At 34.6% G+C, this 27,920-nt stretch overlaps 1 long non-coding RNA gene across 1 annotated transcript; it reads right to left on the bottom strand.

Moving 5' to 3' along the window:
- Positions 1 to 401: 401 nt before the first annotated feature.
- Positions 402 to 27,920, bottom strand: LOC145665738 (uncharacterized). Its single transcript, XR_014127625.1, has 3 exons — positions 27,794 to 27,920; positions 3,457 to 3,511; positions 402 to 927 (listed from the first exon to the last, which is right to left on the bottom strand). It is a non-coding gene; the product is annotated as an uncharacterized LOC145665738 (long non-coding RNA).

Here is a 27,920-nt window from a genome sequence, read left to right as displayed (position 1 = left end):
TAATTTCAGCAGGCAAACATTCTAAAATCCCTGTCAAACTAATAACCTTCGCTGGGTCTTTCACAAAAAATAGGTAAATAAACAGATTTGTAAAGTCATTCAGTAAATATACAATACCTTACCCGTGCATTCGTTCCACTCTTTCTAGGACCAAAAGGTAACACTGAAAAAGACAACCATAAAAATGTGGTCTCTGTAAAGGTTTCCAACCAACCAACCAACCAACCTTAAAACTTGATTTTTCACAGTCCAGATTACCTAAAGTAAACAGATTGGAATTAAAGGAATGAAACTGCATATTTAATAAAACATCCAAATTATATTCCCTATACTAATTTATTTTTTCTTGTTATTTTTATTTCATATATTTACAATTTTTCTTTTTTTATAGTTTTTTCCTGTTTAAATTTACCGTTCTTGCTTATTTGCATGTTCATAGCGATAATATTCACTATATGTATCAACAATTAACCGCATCAATATACACTAAAATTGCAATTCTGATCATTGAATTTGAAAATTGTTTTGTAAAGTCTCGCAATCGTAATAAAATATTGTAAAATTCGTCATTTAACCAGTTTGGAAAAATATTTCCATTTTCATTAACATTATCACTTTCATTATTTATCATTTCTTGCACATGGTCTTCTTCCAATATTATATCATCATGCACATTTTCTACATTGTTTTCTTCCAATATAATAGCATTACGTATCTCTTCCACATTGTCTTCTTCCGATATTATATCACCATGGACATTTTCTACATTGTTTTCTTCCAATATAATAACATCATGCATTTCTTCCACATTTTCTTCTTCAGATTTTATATCATTATTTATCATCTTCTATGTTGTTTTCTTCCAATATTATATCTTCCTCCTCACGTGTTAAATCGATAATTGAAATTTGCCTGGGCTCTGTCATCCTGCAACAAACAAAAATAACAATTATAAATAGCAAGTAATTTCAATATAAAGTAATACTATAAAATTTCAAAGGTTATATTTAAGCAGCCGTGCTGTTAAAAATATATCAATATAAGTAAAACATTGTGTTTTTCATACTATTTTTCCTTCCTGTCACAAATTCACGCATTCCGTTATATAACTATGAATATCAGTTCCAAGAAAATATAAGAATAACAATTCTTCAATCTATTCTAATAAAATGAATAGGTACTGTACAATTAGTACTCAGTTAAATTATCAGTCTTATTTCTCAAATATAACTCGTAGTTATTCGCTTACCGACTATAATCTGACCTACCATGACTATTTCATTATTTAAGTATTAGTTCTTAAAACTTGGATCTTCAGTACAAGTAATGAGTCTAATCATTTTTTGTTCTCTTCTAAAGAAGCTGCTATTATTTATTTATTTATTTTTCCCCCCACTAAAAACTCCGAGAAGCTAAGCTCCTAAAATCATGTCTATAATATAATTCAGCTATAGTTCCAACAAAAGTAAAATTTCCTTCCTTCATTCATAAACGAACTAATTTTCTCTGCAATTTTACTATGCCATTTTTACCTTACTTTAAAAAGTAATCTACATATAACTGTATCCCCCCACCAAGAATTTCTGTGTGTCTCCCTATATGTCCAAAATATCAAATAGGCTACGTTCTTATTACGCATGTATGCACATATTCGTAACATCTAAGCTTTTCATATCATGTATATGAAAATCCATAATAAATACCACAAAATTAAGCAACACTTTTACCTAGGAAACAGTACTATTTACGACACTAGCAATGCAATATTCAGTTATCATAACGCTTTTATTTTACTACTGCTACACAAACCCTAAACTACAAGTAATGGTATTCAGTTACTAAATTAATTTCCTCTGGCACATATGGTTCCTAGTTCCGTTCCTGGCTAAGTAACCTTATAATAAACAATATTATGTTCATGATTTTTTTCGGAATTCTTCCGTTTCCTTCTACATCCTTAATTATAATCTCCCTTTAGCCTAACCGCTATTACCGTGCAAGATAAATTGGTAAGTAGCACAATAAATATTCAATATTTTAAATAAATTAATGTAAGAAAATAAAACTCAGCTTTCCTCAAAAAACAAATCTTCTTCACACCTACATTTTAAAGAAGGTATTGCAATATACTTCATTTGATTTTTCCTTATTTAAATTTGTATGATATAGAACATGAATTCACTTTCAGTCTAACTAAATATTTTATCATCTATTCTGCATTCAAAGCATTATTTTGATATATATTAACCAAATGTTTATACTTTAGGCGCCAGTGCTTTCGTCTTTCCTGCATTTGACTTTTTTATTCAACTTGAGGTAAGTCAATTGGTCAAAAAGTTAAAAAAAAATTCAAATTACTTAAAACACTGCATAAATTCCAAAAATAATATTTAAGTCGCGGGCACAATTCCCTAATTTTTTTCGTCTCCCTAAAATACTGTTATTGACTATCAATTTAAATAATTTTAGGTACCAACAACTTTAAAAAATCTAATTCCTTCATATATTAATTCATTAATACAAAGTCATAACACATTGTAAAAATTAAATTTCATACATCCCTTCAATTAATAATATTTTACGTAAAAGCTGAGTTAAAACTACAACATTTGTCTGCAAGTTACTAGTTTAATCCAAACTAATATCACAAGTGTTTTTGTTCATTTCTTTATTTAACAAGTATATTTGGTTTTAGGACACAGGGGCTTACTAACAAAGCGCTTATCTTTACTGGAAAACGTGTCTAATTAATCATAGCCATCTAAGTTTGTGCTTTTATTTTTTTATTTCCCACTTTTTTCAAATAGTTATTAATCGTGTTTATAACCTAATGGAAATATGACCATGGTACGCTTGCACCTACGGCAATTTGTGTGTGATAAATGTAGGGGTTCTTTCCATTATCAAAGTCTGCAATCGGGAAACTTACATAACAACTGTGCACTTAAACCCATGCCACTATTACGTAACCTTCTATGTACATGCATAAATACATGACAATTACAAGTTTTGCAATTAAGATACCGGTGCCTTTAACGTAAAACAACCCAGTTCAATTCCCCACATTAACTCAGCTAATTCCAATTCCACGTTAATCGCTAAGTCTCGTCTTACATAGCCTTGCTTTTAAAATTTTCCACTAAATTCGAATACAACCAAACCTTGCTCCTCAGTATATAATTCACTTCCAATACGAGCTTGTCTTTCCAATCCATCGATCAACTATAAGGCTATGTCTCATATCTTCTTTCTAATAATAAACTCAGATATATATTGAATTTCAATTCAATATTTTCGATTTCTAGTATATTTAACTAAATATATTCAAACTTTACATTTTTCTAATGTCTTTAAAGCCTTCCTACTTTGTTTATTTTTCATGTCTAAACAAAATTCTCACACTTGTCTTCAAATATTTTTAAAAATAAATAAATAAAAAAATAATCTAATTCTTACCTCGAACCTAACAATCCCTCCAACAGGCGTAGGGCAAAAAGAATCCAGCAAAAATCTAAAACAAAAATAAGAAAATAATTTTAATATAACATAATAAAACTTGGCAAACAAAAAAATATTCAATTTTTAACTCAAAAGACAAAAACTAATTAATATAAATTCAACACTTCCTGCGCAAACACATAACAGTATTATTCTCTAGGTAATTCCATATGACAATATGTATAAGTAACATATGTTAAAAGTGTAATAAAAATTACTTGGGTAGCTTGAAATCAAGTTCTGTGCATTTATATACATTTCTATACAATTTAACAATTAATCCTACCCACAGTTTTTCAATATTTCTTTTATTTTCTCTTAAAAGTCAAAAAATATAAATTAACCTTATGTTACAATTTACAATACAAATAATCAAATATCATACTAAAATTGTATTATATCAGAGTTTAATCAGCTATAAAAGTTAACTTTTTTCATTATTTCTTTATAGGATAAATGTAAGGAAACAAAATTCAACCTACCTTCCAAATATAAGTATTTTCTAACAAATACTTTGAATCGTTGCCAGTTTAGTCAATACAGAACCGTACACGAAAGTCCAAAAGCAAAATATACCTGTTATCCACAAACATTCCTATTTATATTTTTCACGAAAAAGAAGCTAAAGTAACGCTTTACATTTTCCTCAAAACAATTTCTTTTTTTTCAAATCCTCAGGCCCCCTTGCAAATAAGCTAAATCTAATTACAGTATGTCTTCAAGCACTTTTTTTCTAAAAGGCAAAATTATTTTTAAAGGGTACCCCCTACAAACCCCTTCAACACAAAATTTACGCAACTAGCTGTCTGTAAACAATAAATTCACACATAGAAAGTACTCTACCCGTTAAATAAAACTTGCAGGGTCAAGAGATTTAACAATAACCGTAAATACAATACACTTATTGTAGCCTTTGCAAAACGAAAACGAAACGAAAGATTTCTCCTTTCCATTATCTCCATGTTATTCATCCAGTGTAAAAGGTATTTTCCACAGCTTGGTGAGTATTCCATCATACGTTGACATTTTTATTCTTCCTTATTCTCATAACACTAACATAAAATAACATACAAGATTTTTCAACTAAAAATCCAACTTACATTCCCAATTCTAATATAATAATAATAATAATAAAACAGTTCATCTCTCATGTTTCAAACTTCGTATTCAATCGCAATTATCGCCAACACAATTTTCTAATCAATTTTCTCACGGGTTTCCCATTTCCTCTCACTTTCTTTATTCCAACATTTCATTCATTTCTTATTACTCACTGCTAACAAAGTGAGTCAAAAATATCACAATTGCCTTCGGTGCATCAGTATCCTCACTTTAATTCCCCCAATTTCAGCGGTGTGCACTCTTTGTGCACAAACACCATATACATAGATTTCCTCCGGGTTCTCTTCTTTCATCATTCAGTTACAGCATTTTCCTTCAATACTAAGGCGCGCACCTCAGGTACTTCAGATCACAGGTTCAATCTCAGGTTACACCATATACAGTTCCTATTATACAGCCATTACAACCATAATGTTTCACTAATACATTAGTTATCTATAATTCATCAATAACTTTATATTTAACAGAGTGCATCAAAATCCTCACTTTAATTCACCTCAATTTGCGCGGTGTGCACTTTTTGTGCACAATCACCATATACATAGGTTTTCTCCGGGTTCTCTTCTTTCATCAAATATTCTTTTTCCATCATCATCATCATTCAGTTACAGCAAACTCCTTCAATACTAATGCGCTCACCTCTAGTGCGAGAATCGTTGGTTCGATTCCTCACTACTTCAGTTTTTTCTCAAAGTTCTTCCATTTCATCCTTCATCCTCCATTTTTTTTCTATTATCATTGATCTATGCTATAATGCTTCATTAATAAACCATACATCTTTCCTGTGTTTGAAGTCCTTGCTTCAATACTTAAGCAATAACCTTATAATTAACAAAAAAGTCCACTCTTATGTCTTCTCAACGTCGTCTTTTCAACTATAGGGCATGAAAATTCAAAGCAACATCACATCACCATCAAATAAATTAAAAGTCTGCACAATTCCATAACCCGCAAATATCATCTATATTTTTTACTACTAAAATCATAAGCCATTCCCATCAATCTTTTAAAACATACTAATAATCATCAAATTATATCTTTTTCAAATAATATCTTATAAATTTCTTACTGTCTACCTAAGTTTTTCCCACCCCTTTTCAAAACTTCAAAAAGGCATTCACGGTACTACCCCTCCACATCAACAATAGTTTTTTCTTTTTTCATTTCCTTCTCTCTCTCTTTCTTTTTTCAATCCAATGTATCCACGCGCTTTATTCTAATAATCCAACCAGTCGTATGTTACGCTGGTTATTCTGAACCTTCCGTTTTTTCACAAAACAACTACAATAGGTAACAAGGTCCTTTGTACATAAAAGTGGGCTTTATTTCTTTTCTGCTACCACCAGGGCAAGTGGGATGCTAAATGTCACATTTATCTGTCTAGTAAGTGAAAAGATCTTTTTCGTGTTCTTAAAACCATGTCTTTTCTCTCTTTTTTATTTTCTAAAAAAGAGTGCATCTTTTTGCATTCATCTCAAAATAGTAACACAGAGGTGGTCACAAGTATTTATCTTTAACACACAAGATTCTCTCTCTCTCCCCAACAACAAATGTCACATAACTTTTTCTCATCTTATTCTGTTCGGTTGTATATACAGTAGTGTTCAAAACACTATGGGGTTTCGGTCCCCAACATTCTTTCAATGAAATCTCAAAAATAATTGTCACAATAACTTTGTCAAACTGACATCTAACTTCTGTCAACTTTTTTCTCTCATCTTATTCTGTTCGGTTCTATACAATAGTGTCCAGCAGCATGAATCTGCTGTCCTAGCATTCTTTCAATGAAATCTCAACAAATAAATGTTGCAATAATTTTGTCGAACTCACATCTAACATTTGCCCAGGTGTTAGTCTAAAAATTTCACTTCGTGACATTAATGAGTGCAATTTTTTCTTAAACTTGGCATCTTTTTGTTCTCTATCCATCCTCCAAAAGCTATAGCATTCTTCCATTCCATTTATCCATTTCAAATGTCTATAACTTCTATTCTTTTAAAAATACAAGCATCAAATTTATGCAATACTGTGCAATACTTCCAACAACTACAGTATTGTCCCAAAACAATCTGTCAATTTCAAATGTCTGTAACTCCTATTCTTTTAAAGTTAGAAACATCAAATTTATGTGACAGGAAAATAATACTGAATTCTATCGAATTCTAAGCTTCTCCGTTGTTTAGCGGAAGTATCCAGCTGTGAAATTTTGGTTACATTTCCCTATATCAGCTACTCCCTCCCCCTCTTCCTGCTCCTTTCCCCCACTGGTTACCTGACCTTAGGACCCAACATTCTTTCACCATATGTGTCTCCTTCCTTCAACCATTTCCAATTAGTTTCTTGAATACAAACACCAGTTCTATTTAAGATTAACACAAACCTCTTTTGGCATCCCCTCAAGTTCATTCAGGTATTCTTCACCACTTCAGGAAGGAATAAGAAAGGGACGAAACAAGTTTCTTAGGGCTTGGGAAGAACAGTAAGTAACCTTTGTATTCTTAACAATTTGTGTGTTTCCATCAAGTGTTACCCTTTTAGATATCAAAGTATATTATCAAAAATATTTTACAATAATTTTTTGTTGGATGGCAACACTGAAAATCACAATAAAAATGGCAAAATATAAGGAAAATCACCAAAAATTGTATAAAATTATCATAAAATCACCATAAAAGTTATAAAATCACCATAAATTGCTCCAAAAAATAGGATAAAATTCTTAAAATTTTAATAAAATAGTATAAAAACAGATAATTTAATTTTAGGGGGTTGGCAACGAATTACGGGGAGAAGTACGGTCTATACTACTTTAACTGCATTTTGAAATATTGGGTCTACACGTGGGACTGGGGTAGAGACAGGAAAAGAAAGGATTTTGATGGGAGGGGACGGTGGGATGATAGGTCGGGGGTTCAAGTTGATAAGAAGAGAATAGAACCGGCGAGTGAAATATAATTTGCAGCAGAAATGAGAGTAAGCATAAGTATTAAGATTATCAATAGAGTAAAAACAATTAGGGCATGGTCCGTATGATGTAAGAACGCTACTGCTCGGAGAAAATATGTGAGGAAGCAGAATTAGAAATCAGGTGTTTGAGCAGTGAAAGGGAGATTTACTTGTTGGGTGTGTGCTGATGCTGATGGATGTGTGTATTATTAGAGTCGGCAGTATACGATAAAAATACAAACAGAATTGGCCAAAGACAGGAGTAATTGGAAAGAAAGAATAGAACTAAGTATTGGTAATGCTTATTCCTTTGTAATCGAACTCAACGTACTGCAACGGTTAGAATCATTAATAATGGGCGAAACTGGGGAAATTTGTTTGCTGAAATTGAGGGGAAGTTTGTAAAATTTAGATGATAGAAGAACAAACGATCAGACAGTAAGGAAAATAAGTTGTGATATACAGACAGAATATAATGCATTAAAATGTGTCGTGGTTGGGTAGAGTTTTTGGAACAAAGAGAAGGATGTTGAATTAAAACAGCGTTGGATGTCGAGAGAATAATTACAGGGTGGAAAGGTATGAATATTGGTGGTGTCATGTGTCATGTGAAGGGCACCATTTGGTGTCACAAAGAAAAGTGGAAAAGATAGGTTGGTTAAAATGAATTGTTCGCTGTTTAGCTGTAAGATAGATACAGGGTGGTCTTTGGTGCAAGAAAAGTTACAGACATCATAAAAGAGTCCAGTTACTGTGGAGAAACGTAACTGATGTAGGTACTGAGCGAGTTACCTATTTTGGTTAGAAATTGGCGGAATTTGACACAAAAAATAGATGTTTAAAAAAATGTAGGTAAATCGCTCTTGTAAAGCGGTCTCGTGTGGGTGCCATTAAAGATGACAAGGTCTGTAGATAATTAAAGCGAAAAAGTTTCGTTTCATGTGGTGACAGGACGAGTTCTAACATGAAATAAAGTGAAAGAAGATGAAGTGGGTACAACTGGTATTCGGATTTGCAGATAGCCTTTGTTCGGAGTGACGTGACAGTGAGTAAGCGGCATGGAGTGCATTGACTAGGGGGTGAAATAAGTAGAAGTTTCGACCTTTTGTGGCTAGTGTTGTTTGTAGTGTGGTAATGGGTAGAAGAGTAGAGGACAGCAAGTTTTGATTACAGTTGTCATAAATATTTTTAAATATATGCAGTTGATCGATTTCGTTTAACTTGTGTAAAAGAAAATAATCTATCTAGAAAAATAATTGAATAAAAGACACAAGGTGTTGATGATTTGTTAAGAGTTGGGTTGTATGGGTATGTTTATCGTCCTTAATTCGACGGAAAGCAGTTTGGATCCTGTAAACCCAAGCCGTGTTATATTTGCTAGTCCGGAAAGGGAATATGATACATTATGTAAATGTGAATGAACTCCAAATTGTTCTTGCTCTAGGAATTCCAAATGCTTCCATTTGCTATAAAACCTGAGATTTGTGAATCTGTGGCTGTCCCGGAAAGCCAGTCCAAAGTAAAACCAAGAAAAGGTAATTGAGCTCGTATAGTTAGTGCTCCGAAAAACACTAAGCACTAAAGTTAGTGCTGTCGTAGTTTAGGAGTTATTGACGAATAACTCGGGCGGTGATAACTTTAGACTTTTCAATTTTTACGCAATTTTACAAGAGTTGTCAGACAGAAGTGAGACATACACCAGCGGTTAATGCATTGTTAATGCTCCACAAAAGACTAAGACCTAACGTTAGTGCTATAACAATTTAGGATTCATTAGTGCATAACTCCCGCGGAGCTACATTTAAATTTATCGAATTTTAAAATTAATTGATCCACAAACGTGTAAGAACCTGAAAGTTTAGTGTATCGTTAGTACTTTCTGAAACACCAAGTACTAATGTTAGTGCTATCATATTTAGGAGTTATTATTGAATAGCTCACACCGCTATACATGTAAATTTACCGAAATTTACAATAATTGTCCAACAAAGTTGGGATAAACGTCAAACGTTAATGGATCGTTAGTGCTCCAAGAAACACTGAGCATTAAGTTGGTGCTCTCGTAATTTAGGAGTTATTGACGAATAGCTCGGGCGGGGCTGACTTTAGATTTTTCAAATTTTACAAAATTTTACACTGATTGTCAGACAGACAAATTATTATACTATTATCGATATAATAATTTAGCAGTTAGTGAATAACTAATGCCGGGCTAAGTTTGACTTCTCAATCTAATTGTTCCAGAAATGTTATTCTCAATTAAACCCTAAACAACTTACGTTACTGCTATGGTTGTTTAGGAGATATTGAGCATCACTTTTGATTTATCAACTTTTACAGTAATTGTCCCACAAGTGGTAACTAACGCGAAAACTTAGTGCATGTTGTGTTTCAAAATTTGTTTATTTCAGTTTCAGTTTCTTGTGCATATGCATTTTATTTTTTTTAAAGTAAATATATGCTTTGATGATGGTGTATCACCCTCATAACCTAATTTGATTTAGGTAACATGAAGTAGGAATATATTGTGTCTATTTAATTGGGTATGTATTGATAGGTATTCTCAGAACGAAGAATATAATATGATGGTTTTCCTAGCTTGTCTAGTAGTGGCATCATTTCCTGTTATGAGTTTTAAAATCTATTATTATTATTATTATTATTATTATTATTATTATTATTATTATTATTATTATACTTTAGATGAGCGATATAAACAAGCGAGTTAAGAGATCTAACAAGAAGTAGCTTTCGGATTCACAATTAAACAGGTGGTTACAGTCCGTATCGGGAATTGAGAACCGATACCAAAGCTAGGTATAAGAGCTGTAACATCGACCTCTTTTGTCATAAAAGTGAAATTCAAAATCGAATAAAAGCATCATATTTTGTATTCTTCCTCAAATCAGGTATTTCAACGTTCAAAACTACGTATATTCTAAAACGTTATGTGATTTTTATTTATTACACAAGAGGGCCGCGGTGGCTCAGTTTTAGTGTTCACCTCTGATACTTGGGATCACTTGTTCGATCCCAGCTCGAGACAAGTGGATTCTGTATTACACAAACACCGTATACGTGAGTTTTCACGGGGTTCTCACGTTTCCTACCACTATTCATTCCACCATTTCCTTCATTTCTCATCAACACCATGTCCTTTAGCCTAGGCGGTATTCATTAGTTTTGAACTTGGTACTAAACATTATATAGCTTTCTAAGAGGGAAAATTTTCGTGATTATTTTCGGAAATCTCACTATCTTTCCTTTTATATATCATAATTAGATACTACATAGCCCAGTTTTATATGCATATTAACTGAAAGTGGGAACCCTCTAGAAGAATATCAAATTGTACAGTCCAGGGGGAAAAAGGTGGGATGTCCACTTTTAGGCAAAATTTAGATTTTCATGCCATCTTGTAGAGTACGCTGAGTAGTTGCATTCAATATATAAACAGGGGAGGAGTTTACGGTTAGCCTCTATAGCCGTTTAAAAAATCCTTGTAAAATGGAAGAAGGAGGTAACGTCATCACTTACAGTAGAGAAAGGGGGATGCCCACTTTTGGACAAAATTTAGATTTTCATGCCAACCTGTTCTGCAACACCGAGAAAAATCATTGGGTTGAAATTGACTCTAATGATGCATATTTTAACCCAACCACATGGCTAAAACTGCTCCGACCCAAATAGGGTCCAAGCATTTAGTTAAATTCGGTTGAAATAAATTCAACCTAACGTATAGTTAAATGCCCAACCCAATGACCCAATTGGTGTAAAATCGCATAACCGAACTTGGTATACAATATGACCCAACAAAGTGTAAATTCCATTAGCCTGATAATGCGATTGACCAAACATGTAATTAAAAGTGAACAAGCTTGGCGTAAGAAATGACCACATTGTGAGGTCGCTTGGAGAAGGGAGGGAGTGCAAATAACCCAACAATGAGGTAAAATTGACCACGGTTGAGTTAAAACCTGACGAAATAATGGGTTAAAAGAGGAAATGTCACATTAACCGTTACGGGATTTAACACATGTGGTTAATGTTCAACCATCAGTTGATTACAAAGGTGACCCAACACAAAATGATTACCACTTTAGCTTCTTACTTGGAATTTTATTCAACAATGAGGATGTCGTCGCCTTCCGAGCATATCAGAAATAACTACTTACAGTGTGTGAACATTTTCATTTTTCACAGCCAGTAAGTAGTTATATTTAAAATCTTTTTGCAGTATATTTGGCATTTGTGCGAAGCAACAAATACCGTTCATGGTTTCTGTAATTGGCCACAATAATCGTTTTCTAAATTTGTGAATAGTCTGGCAACAGTTAGACGAGTAACAGTTGCACTATCTGTTATTCTTATATGCTAGGACATAAGAATAACGGATAAGTAAAAAAAGATAACAACACTACTATTCATTCATTGTGGCTTAGATGCAATGATTTGTTTCTTTTCTGCGCTACTTTCTTCGTCTGTAGCCTTCCGCTTTAGCCGGAACTAACGTTTCTATTGTAATCGTGCTCTGTCAAGATATAATTCTGTATAATTTCGACTGAATAAACAGTAAATAACAAACATGTGTTGTAATTCTTGTAGTATTAAATTGTCCACGTAAATCAGCTTCCTCTAGACTATATGTTGCACTCATCATGACACTTCCCGTTAACCAGGTATGACGCAAGTGTTGGTTTAAAATTCTCTACAGTGACATATAGTCATTTTGTTGACCCAATGGTTAATGCACTTGGGTTCCAAGTGACCACCCATCGTTCCCAAACAACCAAATTAGGTTGAAAACTTTTTAACCATACCGCGCGGTCACGTTTCAACCCAATCATTTTTGTCAGTGCACGGATACGCGTGCAATACAGATGTATTCAATGAATTATTATTTACTAAATGAGTTTAAAATATATCACTTTTGCCCTAGAAGCTGATTTTTAACATTCTAATGTCGTCAAACTTGCTTAAGCAACTGCACATTTCCGTAAGCAATGTCAGATAGTTGTTGACTATCAGATCAACAGTCAACGAACCGTTGTATCCTACTTGATCTCCTTGCAACACTCTCCCATACTTGATACTGATTCGAACATAAAAGTACATTTCCAAAATTTTCGTTGTATACACGACCCCAAAACTGATTTGCCTCCCGCAATTCTCCCTTTCCTGCGATTGCAGGCAAAAAATGTTAATTGCGGGTAAACTATTGTAAAATTCGATAAATTTAAATTTAACCCAACGCAAGTTATTCACTAATAACTCATAAACTATGATAGCATTAACGTTAGTGCTTGGTGTTTCGGGAGGCACTAATGATACACTAAACTTTGAGGGTTGTTCCACGATTTTGGATCAACTATTGTAAAATTCGATAAATTTAAATGTAGGGGCGCGCGAGTTATGCAGTAGTAAATCCTAAACTGTCATAGCACTAGCGTTAATTCTTAGTGATTTATGGAACACTGAAAATGCACTAGCCGCTGGTGTTTGTCTCATTTCTGTCTGACAATTAGTGTAAAATTTTGTAAAATTTGTAAGTCAGCCCCGCCCGAGCTATTCGCAATAACTCCTAAATTACGAGAGCACCAACTTAATGCTCAGTGTTTCTTGGAGCACTAACGATCCATTAACGTTTGACGTTTATCCCAACTTTGTCGGACAATTATTGTAAATTTCGGTAAATTTACATTTATAGCAGTGTGAGCTATTCAATAATAACTCCTAAATATGATAGCACTAACGTTAGTACTTGGTGTTTCAGAAAGCACTAACGATACACTAAACTTTCAGGTTCTTACACGTTTGTGGATCAATTAATTTTAAAATTCGATAAATTTAAATGTAGCGCCGAGGGAGTTATGCACTAATGAATCCTAAATTGTTATAGCACTAACGTTAGGTCTTAGTCTTTTGTGGAGCATTAACAATGTATTAACCGCTGGTGTATGTCTCACTTCTGTCTGACAACTCTTGTAAAATTGCGTAAAAATTGAAAAGTCTAAAGTTATCACCGCCCGAGTTATTTGTCAATAACTCCTAAACTACGACAGCACTAACTTTAGTGCTTAGTGTTTTTCGGAGCACTAACGATGCTTTAACGTTTGAAGTTTATCTTTCCTTTGTGGGACAATTATTGTAAATTTTCTTAAATTAACATTTATAGCCGCGTGAGTTAATCATTAACAACTCCTAATCTATGATAGCACTAACATCTGTGCTTGGTGTTTCGGGAAGCCCTAACGATGGACTAAACATTGAGATTTGTTCCACGTTTGTGGGACAATTTTTGTAAAATTCGATAAATTTATATTTACAGCCGCTTGAGTTATCATTAATAACTCCTGAACTATGATAGCACTAACGTTAATGCTTGGTGTTTCGAAAAGCACTAACGATGCAATAAACTTTGAGGTTTGTTTCACGTTTGTTGGTCAATTATTGTAAAATTCGATAAATTTAAATGTAGGGCCGCGCGAGTTTTGCACAAATAAATCATAAACTGTGGTAGCACTAACGGTATTTCTTAGTGTATATGTAGCACTAACAATGCGGTAACCGCTGGTGTTTGTCTCATTTCTGTCTCTTAATTCTTTTACAATTGTGTAAAAATTGAAAAACTAAAGTGAGCCCCACCCGAGTTACTCGTCAATAATTCCTAAACTATTTAATAGGATAGCACTAACTTTAGTGTTTAGTATCTTTAGAGCACTAACGATGCACCAACGTTTAACGTTTATCTCACCTTTATGGGAAAATTATAGTAAATTCCGGTAAATTTACATTTATAGCCGCGTGAGTTATTCGTCAGTATCCTCTAAACTACGATAGCACCAACTTAATGTTTAGTGTTTTCTGGAGCACTAACGATGCGGTAACGTTTGACGTTTATACCACCTTTGTGGGACATTTATTGCAAAATTCAATAAATTTATATTTACAGCCGCTTAAGTTATTCATTATAACTCCTAAACTATAATAGTACTAAGGTTAGTGCTTGGTGTTTCGGGAAATACTAACGATGCACTAAACTTTGAGGTTTATTTCACGTTTGTGGGGGGGCGCGGTGGCTCAGTGGTAGAGCGTTCACCTCTGGTGCTTGGGGTCCCGGGTTCGATCCCAGCCTCCGCCAAGTGAACTTTGTGGTGGACAAACACCGTGCTCGTGGGTTTTCTCGGGGTTCTCCCGTTTCCTCCCACTTTCTTCATTCCACCATTTCACTCATCTCTCATCATCACCGTCTCCTTTAGCCTAACCGGCATAACCGTGGGACGTAAAACTCAAAGATTTCATTTCATTTTTTCCACGTTTGTGGGTATATTATTGTAAATTTCAATAAATTTAAATTTAGCCCAGTGCAATTTATTCACTAATAACTCCAAAACTATGATAGCACTAACGTTAGCTTTTAGTGATTTATGGAACACTAAAAATGCATTCAATGCTGGTGTTTGTTTCATCTCTGTCTGACAATTAGTGTAAAATTTTGTAAAAACTGAAAAATCTAAGGTTAGCCTTGCCTGAGTTATTCATTAGTAGCTCCTAAACTACGATAGAACTAACTTTAAAGCTTAGTGCACTAATGTGCACTAACGAAGCACTAACCATGTGAAAAGTTTTAGTAGCCTTTGAAATTTTGGCGGGGCTAACTTTAGACACGTCCTTTACATTGGACATTTATTGTAAAATTCGATAAATTTACATTTATAGCAGCGTGAGTTATTCAATAGTAACTCCTAAACTATGATAGCACTAACATTAGTATTTTCTGTTTCGGGAAACACTAACGACGTAATAACGTTTGACATTTGTCCCAACTTTGTAGGACAATTATTGTAAAATTCGGTACATTTACATTTATAGCCGCGAGAGTTATTAGTTAATAACTTCTAAACTATGATAGGTATAACGTTAGTGATTGGAGTTTCGGGAAGCACTAACGATGCACTAAACTTTGTGGTTTGTTCCACATTTGTTGGTCAATTATTGAGAAATTAGATAAATCTAAATTTAGCGCCACGTGAAATTTTCACTAATAAGTTCTAAACTACGATAACAGTAGCGTTAGTTCTTCGTGTTTTATGATACACTAACAATGCACTAACCGCTGATATTTGTCTCATTTCTGTCTGTGAATTAGTGTAAAATTATATTAAATTTGAAAAATCTAAAGTTAGCGTCGCCCGAGTTATTCGTCAATAACTCTTACAGTACGATAGCACCAACTTTGGTGCTGAGTGTTTTTGAGGCAGTAACGATGCACTAACGTTTGACGTCTATTCCACCTTTGTGGGACATTTATTGTAAGATTCGGTAATATTACATTTATAGATGCGTGTGTTATTCATTATTAACTCGTAAACTTTGATATTACTGACGTTAGTTCTTGGTGTTTTGGGGAAGCACTAATGATGCACTAACGTTTGATGTTTGTCCCAAGTTTATGGATCAAATTTTGTAAAACTCGATAAATTTAAATTCAGCGCCGAGCGAGTTATTCACTAACAAATCTTAAACTGTGATAGCACTAACGTTAGTTTTTAGTGTTTTATGGAGCACTAACAATGCACTCAGCGTTGGGGTTTGTCTCATTTTTGTCTGACAGTCTGGGGTAAAATTGTGTAAAATTAGAAAAATCTAAAGTTACCCCGCCCGGGTTATTCGTCAATAATTCCTAAACTACAGTAGCACTAACTTTGGTGTTTAGTGTTTTTTCGAGCACTAACGAAGATAAAACGTTTGACGTTTATCCCACATTTGTGCATCAATTTTTTAAAAAATCGATAAATTTAGCCCTGCGCAAGTTATTCACTAATAACTCATAAACTTTGATAACACTAGCGTTTGTTCTTAGTGTTTTATGTAGCACTGACAATTCACTAACAGCTGGTTTTTATCTCATTTCTATTTTAACAAAAGAGACACTGACCAAAGCTTAAAACTTTACTTTATTTTAAATTACTAGCAGCGTTCACCCCGCTTCGCTGCGGTCACCCCGGAACGCAATAAACTTTGTTACTTAGATAATTTTTACTTTTTCGCTTTCAAGTGATATGATAAAAACCATAGAAGATTGCACTAATGTTAACATTATATCGCCTGTCATTTATGTTAACCCGCCCCGCTTCGCTGCGGTCACCCCAACCCGCCCCGCTTCGCTGCGGTCATCCCGGAACGCAATAAACTTTGTTACTTAGATAATTTTTACTTTTTCGCTTTCAAGTGATTTATAGCGCCTGTCAGTTATGTTAACCCGCCGAGTCACAGGGTCATGCGGGTTGCATATAAATACGTTTATTTTTATACCTATGATGAACTAATAACAAAGGATTTGTACGTATGGACACCTGAATGGTCAATTATCTCAAGACACTGGTAATTGAAAATTAAAGTGATATGATAAAAACCATCTAGGGTCCACATCCTAACAACCCCCCAAAAATGAAAGAAATTGGTTCAGCCGTATTAGCGTGATGAGCGGACAAAGGATTTTTTGTACGTATTGACACCTGATTGGTCAATTATCTCAAGACACTGGTAATTGAAAATTAAAGTGATATGATAAAAACCATCTAGGGTCCAAATCCTAACAACCCCCCAAAAATGAAAGAAATCGGTTCAGCCGTATTAGCGTGATGAGCGGACAAAGGATTTTGTGCGTTCTCTTTTATATATATAGATAATTTTAACTGTTTATATATATGTCTGTATTTTCATTAATTTCGATCGTGTCTGAAGAAGGATATGCTAGATATCCGAAACAGTTACAAATTATAATTTAAAATAAAGTAAAGTTTTAAGCTTTGGTCAGTGTCTCTTTTGTTAAAACAATTAATCCAAAGCCATGAATAGTCTTACTCATTTCTATCTGCAAATTTCTTTAAAATTGTGTTAAATTTGAAAAATCTAAAGTTAGCCTCGCCCGAGGTATTTGTCAATAACTCATAGAGTACGATAGCACTAACTTTGTTGCTGAGTGTTTTTGGAGCACTAACGATGCACTAAAGTTTAACGTCCTTTCCACCTTTGTGTGACATTTATTGTAAAATTCGGTAAATTAAATTTATAGCTGCGTGAGTTATTCATGAATAACTCCAAAACTATGATAGCACTGACGTTAGTTCTTGGTGTCACGGGAAGCACTAGTGGTGCACTAACGCTTAACGTTTGGTCCAGCTTTGTGGGTCAATTTTTGTAAAATTGGATAAATTTAAATTTAGCGTCGAGCGAGGTATTCACTAAAAAATCGTAAACTGTGAAAGCGTTAACGTTAGTTCTTAGTGTTTTATGTAGCACTAACAATGCACTAACCGTTGGTGTTCGTCTCAGTTTTGTCTGACAATTAGGGTAAATTTGTGCTAAATTTGAAAAATCTAAATTTAGCCCCGCCCGCGTTATTCGTATATAACTCCTAAACTTTGGTGCTTAGAGTTTTTCGGAGCACTAACGTTTGACGTTTACCCCATCTTCGTGGGACATTGATTGTAAATTTACATTTATAGCCGCGTGAGTTATTCATTAACAACTCCTAAACTATGATAGTACTAACGTCAGTACTTAGTGTTTTGGGAAGCACTAACGTTTGACGTTTGTCGCACCTGTGTGGGACAATTATCAGTGGCGACTGGTACTATATGTTGCATGGTTGTGCAACCGGATATTTTTTTAATACTAAAAATATTTTTAAGTGTTAAAGTAGTGTATCAGCAAAAAATAAACCTTTGCTCTTGAGCGCAAAACAGTATTGATGCATTTCTGAAAAAAGTCAATTAAAAAACAGAAAAAAAGAGAGAGATTTACCTTTCCAGCGGCAGCGAACGTTGCCACTGGAAGCAGTAATATTGAGCATATGGCAGCGAGCTCCTATCTCTTAACATGGGGAAGTGGATTTATTCTTGCAACGCTCTTATCTTCCCGTATTGGTCCCTTGCGGTTGCATTTTCTCCGCAACTGGTCAGCTTCTGTAATAGTTACGAATTCCTCCGCTTAGCAGCGCTTGACTCAATTGATAGGGTAAAGAAGATACAGACGCGTGGAAGAAAGAAGTTATTCACAAAACATAAACTCGCAAAGAACAAATATAAGTCTGGTGGTAGCAGGGACGGATCCAGGCTGAAAGTTTGGGGGGCGGTCGTTCGAAGTCAATAGATTTTATTTAACATTTATAATACAAAGGTGAAAATTCTTGGGATAAGATTTATTTTTTAAAAAAATCCTATTCTGGGGGGGGGGTCAATCGAGTCTCCAAGAAGAAAATGTCTTACTACTGGTCTAATTCCTAGCTCTGTGTCTTTCGTGCACATGATTCCGTGTTCGATTTCTGGCGGAGAGCAGAAATTCATATCAAATCATTCACTTCCAATACTCATCTGTCTTCTTTAGCCTAATTTGCTGGAATGTTAAACTATTTTTTTTTTTTCATTTTCAAAGGAAAATATCTTAGATTTCATGCTTCTTTACAGACTAAAAAATACATGGTTCCTGAAAATGGACTTTTTGTTCCGTATATTTATACAAAGAAATGCTAACAAAATGCATATTGTCGGAGGAGAGAGGTGTTTCTGGACCCTAAAGAAAATAAAGCGGAAAATATTTGCGGTAGCGATGCTTTCTATTCAGAGAAACTTGGCGAGCAGAATTTCCGATTACAATAAAGTCACACAAAAATTTGAAGCCCGAAAGATCGAAGAAAGACCTTCCATTCTAAAATAATGCATAGTTTATATAATTAAATAATTTTGTTTAACTGCGTGCATGGAATTTTCTTGGTTTTTTTTTCTTTCTTTTCGGTTTAACGCCATCATTCATGGCTTACAGCACATACTATATATTCGATTTATCTCGTGTTCAATAACATGAGTGTAGAGGTTTTGTATATAAATAGTGTATAAACGTACATTGATAGTGGTTGGTTGAAAAAAGGAAATAGCTTATATATTAAATTAATATTAGAGAAATAATTTAATCAATAATATACAAATAGAGCTTAAAAGACTTTCCTCTTCATATTTCCTGAATATTTCTTGGATAAGACTCAAGAATGCTGGGGGAGGGGAACACTTGCGCGTACGTACATACGTTTGACATTGCAACCGGTGCTTGTACAGACTACGAGCCGCTACTGACAATTATTGTAAAATTCGGTAAAATTATATTTATAGCCGCGTGAGTTATTCATTAATAACTCCTAAGCTATGATAGCACTGACGTTGGTGGTTGGTATTTCGATAAACACTAATGATGCATTAACGTTTGGCGTTTGTCCTACCTTTGTGGGACATTTCTTATAAAATTCGATTTTTTTTAAATTTAGCGAGCGAGTTATTCACTAACAAATCGTAAACTGTGATAGAACTAACTTTAGTTCTGAGTGTTTTATGGAGAAGCGACAATGCACTAACTGTTGGTGTTTGTCTCATTTTTGTCTGACATTTAGGGTAAATATGTGCTAAATTTGAAATATCCAAAGTTTGACCCGCCCGAGTTATTCGTCAGTAACTCCTTAACTGCGGTAGCACTAACTTTGGTGCTTAGTGTTTTTGGAACACTCACGGTACACTAACGTCTGACGTTTATCCCATCTTTGTTAATTTAAGTAGACTAATATGAAATGACAACTTTATTTACAGGGCATAACTAGCATACATATCAAAGCAATTAACAATTTGTGATTTGATGCAGTGAAACTGGGTGATTGGGATTGAAAATCAAGAATATTTGCCTCATACTGAGCCCAGCACTTACTCATTCATATTATTGCAATATTAAAATTAAGGTCTTAAGTCTTTAATAGTCTTATTCCAATCGAAAAGTTACAGGAGGGATCCTCAGGAAATTAAAATGATTTGTTTTATTGTCACAAGTTTACAGGGGAACTAATAGAGATTTTATTCACCTTACTCATAAATCGTTCTCTAGATAGGTTAAAACAATAGTTTTAAAAATCGTTGTTCATAAGTCTAAAACAGCTATTTAAATTAGTCCATTAGCCTTAGTCAACGATTTTGATGCGATTTTGTATTTTTTCATTACAGGTAACGGAGTTAGAAACCTACTACAATGCCTTTTCAATGCAAAAAACGAACAGATCGCGTCACAGTCCCAGGACATGTCATGGAAGCTGTGCGTGAAGTAATTAATGACAGAGGTCTACGATCAACCGTAAGAAGATTTGCAATAAATAAGCAAACTTTTTCTCGTTATGTGAAGAAAGCAAAAGAAAGATTAAACTATACCTTATATTCTGAACAGGAAGTGTTCCCAGATTGTTTTCTGATAGAGAAAAAGCACTTCTAGAAGAATAATTGCTGCAGCGAAGACCTATTACGGACTTTTGGTATTGGCTATGCGTGAGCTGACTTACGAATATGCTTTAGCTAATCAGAAGAAAATGCCGCCTCAATGGGAAGAGAGACGAAGAGCAGGTTATGATTAGTATTTAGGGTTTATACATAGACATCCCAGTCTATCGCTTAGAACTTCTCAAGCCACAAGTAATGTCGAGCTACTAGCTTCAATATAGCTAATGTTTCATCCTTCTTTACGAATCTAGAGCAAGTGTTGGTGAAAGAAAAGATTGGGCCTCATCAAATATGGAATGTTGATGAAACTACAGTTACAACATGCCACAAACGTCCAAAAAAATTGCAAAAAAGGAGCTAAAGAAGTTAGTAAATCAACATCTGCTGAAAGAGGTTCACTAGTCACAATGTTTTGCGCAGTGAACGCAACAGGAAACAGCATTCCTCCGTTTTTTGTTCTCCATCGCGTTCACTTTAAACAGCATGTTGTCTGGGTCTCCAGCTGGAACTACAGGCCCCGCTCACGTATTTGGATGGATGACGAAGGAAATTTTTACATATTTTTCGATCACTTCGTTATACATTCAGTCTGCTCTCAGGAAAGAAGAGTTCTGCTACTGTTAGATAACCACAAGAATCATATATCTATAGCTTCCATTCAGAAAGAAAAGGATAATGGTATAATATTGCTAACGATTCCTCCACACACAAGTCTCAGACTTCAGCCATTGGATGTGTCAGTGTTCTTTTCCTTCAAATCATTCTACAACAAAAAGGAAGACTGGGCTGATATCTCACCCTGAAAGTACGATTTAAATCTACGAGATTCCTACTTTAGTGGGAGCTGCATTTCCTCTAAGCTTCACACCAAAGAATATTGTTAATAGTTTCAATAAAACAAGAATATTTCCTTTCAATAGAGATGTGTTTGATGAATCCGATTTTCTTCCTTCGACTGTAACAGATTGCCCTGTACCGCCTCTCATTACTACATATTATGAAAAGCATCTACAGAACAATCAAACACATTTGTTTCCAATGCGATTCAGGTAGATCCTAGTGAGCAAGTAGCATCTTCTAGTGCAACCATCAATAAAAATTTTATTATCAGTGGGCCTAGTGATTCGACTATCGCAGCCCAAGACTCTCTGTCTCTCAGTTTGCAAATTACATTCAATGACATAGAATCTTCTACAAGTCGTGAGAATAACCGCAAGGAATTACTTTCGTCAAACAATAATCCCGGTAAGCGTACGTAAAACGTGATAGTTTCTCCAACAGCATTTAGACCCTTCTAAACGCTACACCAAGAAAAATATATTCTAACAGAAAAAAATAAGTTCCAGAGTCCTAACCGACACTCCAGTGAAGGAACAAATAGAAGCAGTTGGGAATCCAGAAAGAAAAAATGTAAGTCTCAAAGAAAACGGTTGTTTCCAGCAGAAAAGAAAAGAAAATGTAGTAGAGTTACTCCGAACGATCATACTTCATCTACTCAAAATCTTTCATTTGATGATTCAAGTGATGAAATAGAACTGAAGATAGTGGTAAACACAAGTACGGAATGAAAGTGAACTGTATGGATCATATTGAAGTTGGTGACTTCCTTCTAAAATTTACAACTAACTAGGGATGTACTTGAACCTGAATACCCAAAGTGGGGGTGATGTATATATTTCCTGAAAGCTTGGGTCAAGGTAAGATCAAAACTGGTTACCAAAATTGGGCAGGTCTCATGCATTCCGCTTGGGGACAGCACTTTACTCATTTTTATTAAAATCTTTAAGCGACCAATAAACACGATTAAAGATTTTAATAAAAATGAGTCAAGTGCTGTCCCCAAGGGATATGCATGAGATCTCCCCAATTTCGGTAACCATATTTGATCTTACCTTGACTCAAACTTTCAGGAAATATATACTTCAACCCCACTTTGTGGGTTCAGGTTCAAGTATATCCCGGGTAAGAACACGTGCGTTCATTATGTTGGACATGTGCAAAGTGTTTCCAATGGTTATCAAGAATGTGAAATAATTCTCTTACGCCACAAGGGCAGAAGCAAATTCTATTACCCTGATGTGCCAGATTTGGCAAATGTGCACTTGTATGACATTTTGTATAAGCTGCCACCTCCCTTTTGTTCTGGAGGAACTAAGAGAATGAAAAAAATATGCCATTTTCTCAATTTCTTTCGCAAACGTTAATATGCGATAATAATGAACATTAAAGACGCCCGTTTATAAGTAGGTCCTTGTACAGCAAGTAAGGTTCGGTTACTTTCGTAGAATTGAGAATATTTGCGTTCGTTTTTGTAAATCATTTGAACGCGCACACATGGTCTCACTTGTGGAATTCATATCGATCCTATAGCTTTTGCTAGTTTTCGACGATTTGTTAAACAGGGCAAGGACCTGACTGGAAATCGGAGCCTCATTTATGTTTCCCATATGGGCTACAGGATCTCTTTTTTATCATTGTTTTTCTAGAATTTTTAATAATACATATTGTAGAGTATAAAATCATACGAACATTTTAATTTTGCTCTTTCTCTCTCTCACCATCTACATTCTCTCTCTGAAGATGGTCACATAGCTAATTTTACATGTATATAGGTCTAGATTATATTTGGTTTCGAAAGCCCGTTCTACTCCTAGTACAAAGAATTATCTTCATTGTATTCTAAATTAAAATACTTGTCTTTTTATTTAAATAAGTCTGCTTGTCAATAAATCCACATAATTTTGTCAATATATAAGCTGTTTCAATCATTCCTTGCGCATGTCTCAGACCTCCCTAACTTAGGGAGTTTTGAGACATTTCGGACAGTGTCAGAAAAATGTGAACAATTTTCTTCGTTACGCAAAACGGAACTCAATAAAATTTACATGTATAAGTGAAACTTCAAGCTAACACAGTAGAGGTAATGAAACTTCTACACGGAAAAGAGATGCCGCGCTTTGATAAGAGATAAGAGATATCAAATGTTTATTGATTGACAATGACAATCTATTGATATGACATGCTATCTAGTGTGTCACAATCATGTGAGTAAGGGGCCGCGGTGGCTCACTGGTAGAGCGTTCACCTCTAGTGCTTGGGGTCCCGGGTTCGATCCCAACCCCAGCCAAGTTAAATTTGTGGTGGACAATCACCGTGTGCGTGGATTTTCTCGGGGTTCTCCCGTTTCCTCCCACTTTCTTCTTTCCTCTCACTATTTCATTCATTTCCATTATCACCGTCTTCTTTAGCCTAACCGGCATAACCGTGGGACGTAAAACTCAAAAATTTCATTTCATTTTTTCATGTGACTGGTGCAAGAGGCTGATGAAATTGTGTTAGGAAGTTTTTTTTTCCTGGAGGTAGTTGAATGACTTTTGAGATCCTTGCTTATGTAATCGTTCGTAATATGTAAAATATTACTTGTTGTTAAAAATATGGTTTCCAGGGACACACCGGATGACCGCCAGGCCCCAAGACCCTTCCCTGCTTTGCAGGAACACACCTGATTGCCCCTAACACTGCAGGGCCCATATTATTTATTCTTTCGTATGGCAAGCCATACTCCATGTTAAAAAGTGTGTGAGAAATCTAAAATACCCCCTGACCCTTCACTGCTTTCCATGAACACACCTGATAGCCCCATGACCCTACAGGAACCATACGAACAGTGTGTGAACTTAGAAAAGTTCATAATACCTATTCGAAGAATCGAACCCAGGATCCTCCAGGGACACAGTGGATGACCCCCAGCTATGTAGAGGAATTATATTCCGAGACATTTAAAAGCTTCTTGTTAAAATATAGCCCCTGATTCACTACAACAATAATCCCATATTGAAATTATCCAATTATTGATTGGCAAAGAATGGAATCGAACTCGGGAACCCTGCAGAGCCCATACGAATAACATGTAAGAATGTGAAAATGGGAGGGACATAACCTTATTCATGCGGGACACATTTCTTTATTTATTCATAACTTTTATTCTTTCGTATGTCAAGCCTTGTTAAAAAAGATCGTTGGTAATAATCTGAAAGACGTTGTATACGGAGTAGTTACATATACAGAGCGTTGTTCTTGTACGTCTTTCTCTGGCGAACTGAAGAAACGAACTGATGTTTTCGCGCTCTTTTTGTACGGACTACTGTGCAGAGACATCCTTGCTTTACAGGCTATGAAACTGAAATGACTTTTGACAGAGAGGTGGAGTCACGTTACTGATGTCATACGACTTTTGTACCGGCGTGTGTGATATCTAACTGCAATGATCATGAGGAATGAAATGATGTAGAAATGTATCATATGAAGTGTTATTTTTATTTGCGTGGCTGATACCTAAGTGATATCATGATGACATTCCTCATGTATTTACATGTTTTCCTAACAACTTGGTTTCATGACGGATAAACAGAGATAACTCAATTTTTCACGATCACTTGTTTTTGCATCTTATGATGAACCCCTTGGAATCAAACGGACGCGATAATCAAATTAAATAAGATAAATGGATGTTTCACGACTAATGAAATCATTTGTTTTTTGCATCTTATGATGAATCGTTGTAAACAAGCTGACGCAGACAGATGAAAAATACGATATCTCTACCTTACTCACAGATAAATCTGTTTCATTGGATTTGTAATACAGATAGTGAATTGAGAAATAAGGTCCTTGTCCTCTGGTACACGAAACTTTACAACTGATCACGAACGAAAAACATTTTGCAACTTTTGATGATACCATGAAACCATGTATTGGAGGATGTAAATAAATAAAGTATAATAATCATCTCTGGTTTGTTTACAGATATTAATGTCCCTAGAAATATATGCTCAGTGTTGCAAGCATGGTCTATGTATAGACAAGATAATTAAACGTTGACAATATGTGTGTGGAAGCGGATAAAAATATTTAATGTTTTTGATCAAATTTGAATGTATTTGTATTTAAAAACCACAATGTGCATAGTGAATGAATAAATGATTTCTTAACCAAGCCAAAGTTAAAAGTGCATTGCTATACGTAGAAAAAATGCCCGCTCACATTGAAATAAAGACATATATATATATAAACTCCTTGAATTCTCCTGCCTTATTATTATTACTAACTTAGTGATTTTGTTGCTACGTTTTGAAGAATTTTGCGACTTCCACTGTTTTTGACTAATTTTCTACATTGAAAAAAGTAAGTTATTTCTTGTTTGATTATTTAATTAATTATTTAGTTTACCTAATCACGGATGAACATTGTAATTGCCAGGCTCGTGGACCCTTTTCTGTGTTTTATGTAAAGCTCTGTTTATGTATTGGATCGTTTGCCGTGCAACTTATTTTGACGTATCGATTTTGAATGAAATCTCGTAAAGAAAAACTACGCTGCGAGCTTGTAAATTTTTTGTTTCGTTTTGCAAGGCAGTACTGACGCGCCTTCGTAAATGCATATGGAAAATTGGATGTTTTCGTTTTGCAAGACATTAGCGCACAGTCAGTCGCTGACGCGCCTTCGTAAATGCATATTAAAAGTTGTTGAAAATGGTATGTTTTCGTATTGCAAGGCGGTAACCTACCCACTATTGTTGACGCGCCCTCGGGAATACTGTTTAAATTAAATGCTTCATTCCTGCACACTGTTACACAGCAATAATAATAATAATAATAATAATAATAATAATAATAATAATAATAATAATAATAATAATAATAATAGTAATAATAATAATAATACATTGACGGAAGCAGTTAGCATGGTTTTATTCAATCATAACGTTTTTATTGATTTACTTGCGCACACGGCTGCTTGGCAATTATATCTTTTATGATTCGTTGCCATGCGAATTCAGAACAGCTACGCTGAACCGAACGTAACTTAACCTCACTTGCTGCAACCCAATTGGAAATCATATTCTTAGTTTTATATTCTGCTAATAAACTACTCGGAGCAACTTATTTTTTACGGATCGTATGGTATACATACTCTGAACAGCTACGCTGTGAACTTGTAAATAAATTGCTTGGTACACAAACTCAGAACAGCTACGCTGAACCTAACCTAGCCTAACCCTACTTGCTGCAACCAAGTTGGAAATCATATCTTTTATGGTTCGTTTGCCATGCAAATTCAGATTATTTATTGGACCCTGTGACAGAGCATAATCCTAAGAACAGCTACACTGAACCTGACCTAACCTAACCTTACTTGATGCAACCCAATTGGAAATCATATCTTTTATGGTTCGTTGCCAACCAAATTCAGAACAGCTACAGTGAACCTGACCTAAATTCATTTTTTGACGCTCGCTTGGAATACTGTATAAATTAATTACTAACTCGGCTTTACTTGTTCGGAATACTGTTTAAATTAAATGCTAGCCCGCCCTGAATTGCGTATATTCGCTCGGTAATAGTATATAGCTCCCACCATTAATTATACATGCTTGCGCGAAAATATTGTACAACTTAAATGCTAGCCCGCCCTGAATAACGTACGCTTGCTCGGCAATAGCATATAGCTACCACCATTCATTATGCATGCTTGCGAGAAAATATTGTACAACTTAAATGCTAACCCACCCTGAATAACGTACGCTTGCTCGCCAATATTATAAAAGCTTTAATACAAGCAATGTTTGCAACATGTATTTGACTCTGAATTTTAATGTTTTAAGTTGATTATAAGAAAATAAATTGTTGTCAGTGGATACATACATAATTTAAGAGCGCAAAAATTTGAACTAACCCTGTAATTTGAGATGGAATTGATTTCTTTAATTATAAGGCTAGTGAAGCCATAAAAGTACAAACAAATATATGAAACACAGATTCTTTTTATTCGATCCAATATTATTTCACTATTGCACATTTGTACAAAATATTAATTACTATTAATGCTAAAAAGAAATGTAGAAATTTTGTACTCACCTTTAATATTTCTTCTATCACCTGTTTTTTGGAACTTTAATATTGCGCTGTTCTATTTCATTAAACAAAAACGAAAAGAATTAAATAAATTTAATTTGCACATCTCGATCCAAGTTTAACCCACGCG

Source organism: Thermobia domestica, chromosome 12 (assembly GCF_964235325.1).
Source record: "Thermobia domestica chromosome 12, izTheDome1.hap1.1, whole genome shotgun sequence".
NCBI classification, from domain to species: Eukaryota; Metazoa; Arthropoda; class Insecta; order Zygentoma; family Lepismatidae; genus Thermobia; species Thermobia domestica.
This window is presented reverse-complemented; position numbering and strand designations above follow the sequence as displayed.